Here is a 9,133-nt window from a genome sequence, read left to right as displayed (position 1 = left end):
TCGGCCTTTTCTTTTTTCTCTTTTTCTCCTTCTTCTCTCCTCAACGCGTCCGGAGCAAACAATCTTCCACTGCGAGTGAAACCGCTGGGACCGGCATTATCCAACTTTGAAACGGTGGTTTCACTTGCAATCTGATCCTCCACCCTCTCTCCATTGCAATATACCTCTCCACCATAATGCCATGGCACGGCATCATCTTTGTCATACGGAATTGGTCCAGGTACCGTGATGGTAACTGGAGTCACCTCAGCTAGAGTAGACAAATCCACCGGGTCAAAATAAATCGTTATGGTGGAGACATCATCTTTTCCCATACCATCCCTCTCAATCAGTATACTTCCATTGTCTATCAGTCCCTGGACAGTCTCTCTCAACAATTCACACCCATTCCGAACAACAGTGCACTCGGCACAATCAACACCACAGCCCGGGTAAACCCCATTCAACATCAACTGCCTCTTAACCTCAGCCAGAGGAGTCTTCAACTGATCAACCCTCAACAACCCGATTCGGCCCTCCTCAGAGATAGCATTCACCCCCCTTTGACCATGTGCGGGCATGGGATTAGCATTGACGTTGGGAGATGGTGCGAAGTTGATAGCTTTTGAGTCCACCAGGTCTTGAACTACGTGCTTAAAAGCTTTGCAGTTCTCTATGTTATGTCCGGGTGCACCTGAGTGAAATTCACATTTTGCATTCTCATCATAATTGGCTGGCCTCTGATCAGGTCTCAAAGGTGCCAGAGTTCTCAACTGTACTAACCCCAAGTCTTGCAATTTCTTTAACAAAAAGGAGTAAGTCACGGGTGGCCTGTCAAAATGCCGATCATTCATCCTTCCCCGCACCTGATAACCAGCCCTCTGAGGCCTCTGCTGAAACGGTTGTCTTTGCTGTTGAGATTGCTGTTGTTGCTGCTGTGCAGGCTGATGTTGATTATCAGCAGGAATAGTTACTGCAGCAGTGTGCTGGAAGTAACGATCCCTACTGGGTCCTCTCTGAGCATATACCGCACTGGTATCACCTTCTTTCTTCCTTTGGCCATTACTGAAGGGCTTCTTCGATCCTGAAGATGAAGCATTACCCTGTATCTTTCCAAGCTTCAGCCAGCTCTCTATCCTCTCACCGGCCACAACTATATCTGAGAAGTTTGTCACCGGACAACCAACCATTCTTTCGGCGAATGCCCCCTGCAGGGTCCCCATGAAGAGATCAGACATCTCTCTGTCCACCAGTGGAGGTTGCACTCTGGCAGCCAACTCCCTCCACCTCTGAGCGTATTCTTTAAACCCTTCGTTATTCTTCTGAGACATACCCTGCAGCTGGGTACGACTCGGAGCCATATCTGCATTGAACTGATACTATTTAAAGAATGTGTCACCAAGATCCTGCCAGCTCTTGATGTCAGACGACTTAAGCTTGGTGTACCATTCCAAGGAGCCTCCGGACAGACTGTCCTGGAAGAAGTACATCCACAGCTTCTGGTCCATGGTGTAAGCTGAGATTTTACGGACAAATGCCTGCAGATGAGTCTCTGGGCAGGAACTTCCATTATATTTGTCAAATGCGGGCGCTTTAAATTTCTGTGGGATCACAATCCCCTCGACTAGCCCCATGTTTGACATATTGACCACCCCAGGAGTGGCATAACTCTCCAAAGCTCTGATCTTTTCAGCCAGCAGCTGAATCTCTTTGTTCTGTGGTTGGGCACCGTACTGACCAAACAGTTCATTGTGCATAGAGAACTGGTCAGCTTCCCGGTCTTCCTCTCTGTCATCATCGACCCTGAAGAAAGGAGGGAACAGGCTATCCTTCAAATTCTGACCTGGTTGACCACCAGCAGCACCAAAACCAGCAGCATTATTCACTATACCCACGGTTGTTCTCTTGCCACCATCTCGAGAACCACCCAGCCCCTGGTTGGAGACACCATCCAGGTTCACACCACTATTAGCCGCTGAAGCCCGCTCGAGCTTCTCGACTTTGTCAGCTAGAGCTTTCTGACCAACTGCAAAACATTGCATGATGTTGATCAGCTCATTCATCTTATCCTTCAGCTCAAGAATATCTGTGTTCGGGAGATCCATCAGTCTGGGAGTATTACGGCGCGTGAAATATCTATGCGGGCGTGTTGAGTGCAAAGGTACAACTCTACGAGCGCGAGCAATGATTCCTGAAACAATCAAGCACGTTAGAATTGATACCTGCAAAATAAAACACAAGTTATTATGATCATGCATGAATGCAGTGTTTATCCACATGAGGAACACTTTGTCTCTCGATCCTGGCTTCATCGAGACATATAACAATCCGGCAGCAATATTCTGACATTCAGCATTTGATTTCATCATACAGATCAGAGATATATGATTTAGCAAAAAACCCCCAACCATGTGTGTGTGCTGTGTGAGTGCATATGGTAAAGCAAATAAAGCTTGAAGATCGATTACTGAATGAACATAACCATCACATATCAAAATGCACAAAAAGTGCCATAGTCATACATCAAAGCTGATACAATTCTCCAGAATCAAGAAGGAAATACAAGCAAATGAATTCCGTCAACATGCCTGACGGTAATCCACATAAATGAAAAGCTAGCCTGATGAGGGTCCCACAGAAGGCCCTATCTCATCAACCATCTTCGCGAACTCTGCGGCAAACCTGAGCTCTGTGTTCTCCTGCTGTAATCTCCCCACCTCCTTCTGGTGAATCTTCATTTGCCTGAAGTAATGATCTCGCTCAGCAATGTAATGATCCCTCTCGGCGATACAATGATCTCTCTCAGCGATGACCTTCAGGTTCTCTGATTCCTTAAGCTTCAGCTTTGCCTCCCACTCAGCAACAAGAACTCTGACTTTGTCATCCCTCTGATCCCTTACGAGAATTTGCCTTCTCTTCTGATCTTCAATGACCTTTGAAGCTCTAGCCAATCTCTCTTTGGTGATGTCGTGCTCCTTTGTTGAAGACGCCAAAGCCTGATTGACCTTCCCATAGTAGGCAGTATCCATCTCAAAGCGCTTTGCTTCCAGAGCATGTCGCTTGTCCTGATCTTCCATCCTCACTCTGATCTCCTGGTTAGCCATCTGAACCCGAGCGACACTCATCTCCAATTCCGTTTTCTCCGCAAGCAACTGATCTCTCTCCCGCTTCATCTCCAGGAACTCTTCCATACCAACAAAAGAGGGAGATTCCTCAATCAACGGATACCAAGGATCAACCATAAGAAACGGTAGACAAGTAAGCTCCACTCTCTTACTGAGCCAGTCATCGAACGGAGGAAAAGACCTGTTATTGGCTCTACCCCAAGAAAACTTGCCTTTCCTTTGAATGCTGCGCCACGCATCAGATACTTGTCTCACCTTGGCCTGATTGCCCTCAACCGGGAAGTACAAAGTTTCCTGAACCTCACTCTTGAACGGAGGAAGCTCCATAGCGAATCCCATTTGTCTCTTAAGAAGTGTCGGGTTATAATTGATGCAACCCTGAACTCCTATAAGTGGCACATTGGGAAAACCCCCACAACTGCAGATGAAATCTTGTCCAACCCCACTACTGTGAGTCCAAGCTATGTCTTTGGCCCTCAAACCCATCAGCTTGGTCGCCCAATTGACATTTTGGCCAAGAAGAACAAAAGCACCCCTGGTCGGCAAATATCCCATAAACCACTTGTATAGTAGCTGAGTGCAACATCGAATCAATCCCCCACGCCGCTTCTCGTTCCTGTTATGGACCGAGTAATAGACATCTCCGATCAAGGTAGGGATAGGATTCCTCTGAACAAACAAGCGGATGGCATTAATGTCCACGAAGCCCTTGAGATTAGGAAACAGAATGATCCCATAAATGCCCGCAGCAATCAAAGCACAAACAGCTTTCTAATTACCCAACTCCACCTGCTCCTTGGCCTTAGCCTCTAAGAAACTCAGATGAAAACCAGGCAACTTCCCTTTCTCTTTCAGACTCTCCTTAACCATCTCCGGACTCAAATAAAGAGCACGGGAAATCCCACCAATATCAGGCTCTTCCTTAGTAGCATAGAAAGGAACCTGATTTCTGATCTGAATGCCCAATATATCAGCATAGTCCTCCATCAAAGGCCCCAATAAGTAATCTGGGAAGACAAAACACCTCAAACCGGGATCATAGAACTGGAGAAGAGTATGAATGGCACTCCTATCTCTGTCAGTGAGTCGGAAAACCATCTTCAGAATACCCCCATACATCTCACGAAACATCCCCACATGGTCGGGTGTAATCAAAGTAATCATATCCTTCAGCACACTGATCTCTGGGTCAAAGAAACTGTAGACCACATCGTCCTTCAAACCGGGTCTCCTCATGTCTGAGCAAGAAGTCTCTCAACCAGGATTTCGATCAAAATGTCCCTGCATATGGATAAACATGAGTTAGATGCAGGTAAATGCAGAATGTGATGATGCTGATGAATGAATGCAATGCATTGTGCTATCCTCCAAGTCATCTGATCATCTGCTGCACTGAAACCCTGATTTCTGAACTGATCACAACCATCTGAGGGAACATGTAACCACAAATCCGCCTCAAGGGTTCCGAAATAAACGGAAGATACATCACCATCATCATCAAACAATCTATGAACAGATACCCACAATAATCTCTGAATCGGCCCGGGGAATCCTGAAATAAACGGATCCCCACTGATAAATAACTCGAACAGTACTCCGGCGTCTCAGAAATAAGTGGCCATAAATCCGACTTATAAATAGGACTCTGATCAACGGATTCAACAGTCACCATCAAAGTCACCATCTGGACATGCATCTGAAAGAATCACCCTCCCCTCACAGGTAAATTCTAATCAGGTTATCCTAAGGCGGATAATAGTCTCGACAATCGGGCAAGGATACTCAATGGGTTTGCCCTTTCGGGTGTGCCATTGTAGCTCCCTTAAGATCGTCTAAACCAAAGATCCGGAAAATGATCGGTAACCAGAGTCAATAATTCAAAAGAGGTAACCCAACCAAAGTGGAAAACCCCACTGAGGAAGAGCACTCTCAGATGAACCTCGTCCGGCTTGTGGTATGTCACGTCGCAACAACATGCCCAACCAGCATGTGAGGAACGTGAGACCACGCTAATCCTAGGTGTGTACTCGGGCCTGGGTTTTAGCCCCACTCAGAACACCCACCCCCAAAACAGAGGAACCACCTGCATAGAGGACGGCAACATGATAGTATGATGCATGCAAATATTTATGCAAATATATACACAATCAGAATAATAAATGCAATAAATAAAGCGGCACAAGCAACCTAAACTATCCTAGAACGCTAGGAGAGACTCGCTTAGGGAAGATGGACCAGCACAGGTCAACATCTTTTATCCCCAGCAGAGTCGCCAGCTGTCGCATCCGCGAAAAACAACCGGCGGGCTAAAACAAAACAACACAGAGCCGCCACCGTGCGTTATTTATCCCAAAAGAGGGAAAGGAAACGCTCGAAGTAAACCTGGGAAAAGCATGGTCTCGCGACCAAAGAGAATGGGATCGGGAGTCGGTTATGCGAAGGGAAGGTATTAGCACCCCTACGCATCCGTCGTACTCGACGGGATCCACGCTCTAACAGATAGGAAAGGTTGTTAAAACAAACATCACACACACACACACTGAAAACAACACAGGTGGAGGAAGAGGGGGGAGGGCTCGCTAGGATATCGCATCCTATGCCTACGTATCTCGTCTGGAACGAGAATCAGAGCTGCCGTAGTTCGGCTCACGCACGCCGAAACAAACACACACAAACACAGGCAAACTTGGAACCCGAACGCCAATCGCTGGACTTACATCGGCTTCCGAACCAAACAAACACACTCAGGATACGGACAGCCAATCGCTGGTCTTACATCCATATCCTGGCACACAAGAAGAAACAAACAACAAGCTACTAAGGAGTCAGGCACTCGAGCCTAGCAACTGTCAAGCAAACACACGCAAAAAAGGAAGAGGGTGCCCGGAGAGACCTCGCACGGTCTCCTGCCTACGTACCTCATCTGGTACGAGGATCAGGGCGACGTAGTTCCCCTGAACGGGAAAGAAATTCTAACCAGATACAAAGGGAGACACACTACTAGGGAGCTGGACTCGAGCCTAGATGTTATCATGCATCATTGCCCTATGTTAGGGTTCGCTATCTACTTGCACAACAGCAAGCTAATCCTAACCAGGAAAAAGCAAAGCATGCAAGCATAAACAAAACAAATCAAACATTCACAGTTAGCACACACTATATACAGACAGATGTGGCTCAATCAAGGGTTAGACTGCCAAAGCAAGTCAACTGTATCAGGGTGGTGTTAGCTCTTAACCCTGACATTGAGAGTCAGGGTGAAGCTGATGAAAGGTGAGTGAGGGGTGTGCCTCACAGCTCTTATCCCTGGCCAGGGAGAGCTTCAGACAAAGAAGTGTGGGTCCAGAAAGTGGGAACCCTTCTACACTTATGACTCTGACTCAACTGTACAACTGTACAACTGTACAAGGATCTTGGGTTTCTATCCTCAAGGCATCAACATGTAATGTGAGCCAAGGGATGACTCAACAGAAGATCAGGAGATGGATTGCACATCTCTTGTGTCTGCTAATTGCCTTATTCAAGGTATTTTCCTGCTTGGGGACAAAGGTAAACAAGCACAATCATTGCCTCTTAAGGAGGACTTCAGACAGGTGCCTGGCCAAGTAACAAGCCAGGTCTTCCAGACTACATGGAGAAAAGAAATTCTACCTCAATTGGTTAACACAACCAAGCAACAGCACAAGCAAGTTCTCAAGGAACTATTAGCAACTAATGTACCTGAAATCAATCAAATATAATCAGTATACCAATCACAAAGTCAAAACAAACAGATAAGAACCAACGGTCAACACAATCAATCACATGTGCAAAGCACAATCCCAAAGAAAGTGAGCTAAGAATCCTACAAAATAGAACAAGTTAGTTCATAACAATCAACCAAACTCAATCAACTTGCATTAATCTCCTTAAAGCATTTGCTTCCTAACCTGAAAAGCAAACTCAAACATGAGAAGCAAGACCACTAGGACAAGCCTAGGGTCAAAAGGAGGTGAAAAATTCAAAACAGCAAGTGAAAATTAACCAAAACCAAGATTAATCAATCAAGAATAAGGTCCAATTGGTCTCACATCAAAACTATGCACCAAATCCATTTCATACACAAAACATGTCAAACTATGCACTTTGGAATCACATTGGAGCAAACAGAATGATCACAATCAAACCAATACCAAAATAGCTCAATAAATTCCAAGGAAATTCAAGCTTAAACAGAACACATTCAATGAGCAACATATCAAATTTCAGGTTATTTGGACAAGAGGAAGTATGGAAATTAAATTCACTAAGTCAAGTCATGCTTATACAAGTCCAAACAAGGCACAATTTCATGTATCAACTTCAAGTAAGCATAAAACAGTGTAGGAACATGATAAATGCACCAAACCAAAACCATGATACACTTAAATGTGTCTAAAATAACTCCACAAAATTTCAAGTCCATCCAACTAATAACCAGAATTTCACAAATCAAAGAAAAACATGTCTCACAAAAATTCACCAATTGACCAAGCAGGGGAGAAATTATCAAACAATTTGAAAATGTATTCAACAAATCCAGAAAAATTCACAAGTATTTTCAACATCCATATGCTCAATCATACAAAAATTCAGCTCAATCCAAGGTGCACAAGCATAGCAAATAAAATCATGAAGTTGACATAACATAGTGTGACACACATTGTCACACTCAACTTGATCACATCATATCTACCAAGCCAGAAACTCAAAAATAGCAAACTATACATCAAAATCACCAGGAAAGAGTCAAGAACATGCATGTAAAAGTTCATGAATTTCTAATGAAACATCAAGATTTTATGATCAAAATGGTGAGCATTGTACACAAATGACACATTCAAACAATCCCTAGGCATTTAATTTTTCCACACATGCACAAAAATATTAAAAATCATCATAAAAAAGTACACATCACAAGGAGAATGGTGAAAAAAGTCTCATCAAATTTGGATTATTTTTGAAGAAGTTATGGATTTTTAAAGATCAATGATCAAAGTGAAATAAAAATTGAAAAAGGAAAATGAAATAAAATGATTTAATATGCAGCAATGGCATTTTTGTAATTACTGAGCACAGAAAATGAAACGCGGCGTTTTGTTTTATTGCATGGCAGCATGTGATTGGTCAGGACTCGCGGGAAACAGAAATTTGAACTCAAAGCCAGGAAAAATGGATCAAACACCAACTGGAAACGAGTTCTTCAATTGTTCATACATTCATCATCTCCAGAAATCGTCAAGAACAAAAGTTCACTAAAATCATCGTGCCATATATCAAAATGATCGGCGTTCAACCTAGATCACAAAACTAACAAGCATTCGACCTAACTCTAACCATGCTTCATGGATCGAGCAAAAATAGTTTCACCTTCCAATGTTCAAATCCAAATATCTCATTCAATACAGCATGGAAATCAAAACCACAAGTTGCAACGTGCTCTACAAACTTAGATCTACACAAGCCATATCATGATTTTAGCAATTGTTGAAATCGAAATCTAACCTTTGAAGATAGCAGCTGTTGAATTTGGTGAATTCAAGGTCTCTAATGCCAAAACAGATGATGCTCGAGGATGTAGAAGTTGAATGAAGTATGTATCGTAGCTCAACTATGCTCCAGATTGAAGAACTTTCAATTTGCCATGGATGAGTAAGGTGATGACAGTTCCAATTCCTCAAGCTTGGCCACGATTTTGTTGCAAACAGTCATTCACAAGCACTTGGAGATGATGGATCAAACAAGAATGCACACGATGGATGATGAATTTGCAATGAAAAATGATGAAAAAGTGTGAAAAGGTTTTGAGAAAATTGGAGAGAATTTGGATGAAAAGTTTGTTAGATCTGAAAAGTGACTTCTCATTATGCATTTTCTGTTATGATTATGCCTTTATACCATGCCTTAATCCAAGTGTTAATCACAATTAACAAAATCCAAGTGAAATTAGCAAAAATGCAATTTATGTCAAATGGCCAAAATGTCCTTTTCCAATTCAGCCAATGTAACAG

The sequence above is a fragment of the Lathyrus oleraceus genome, chromosome 7, assembly GCF_024323335.1.
Source record: "Lathyrus oleraceus cultivar Zhongwan6 chromosome 7, CAAS_Psat_ZW6_1.0, whole genome shotgun sequence".
Lineage (NCBI taxonomy): Eukaryota > Viridiplantae > Streptophyta > Magnoliopsida > Fabales > Fabaceae > Lathyrus > Lathyrus oleraceus.
The sequence above is the reverse complement of the archived record's forward strand: the minus strand, read 5'-3'. Positions refer to the sequence as shown.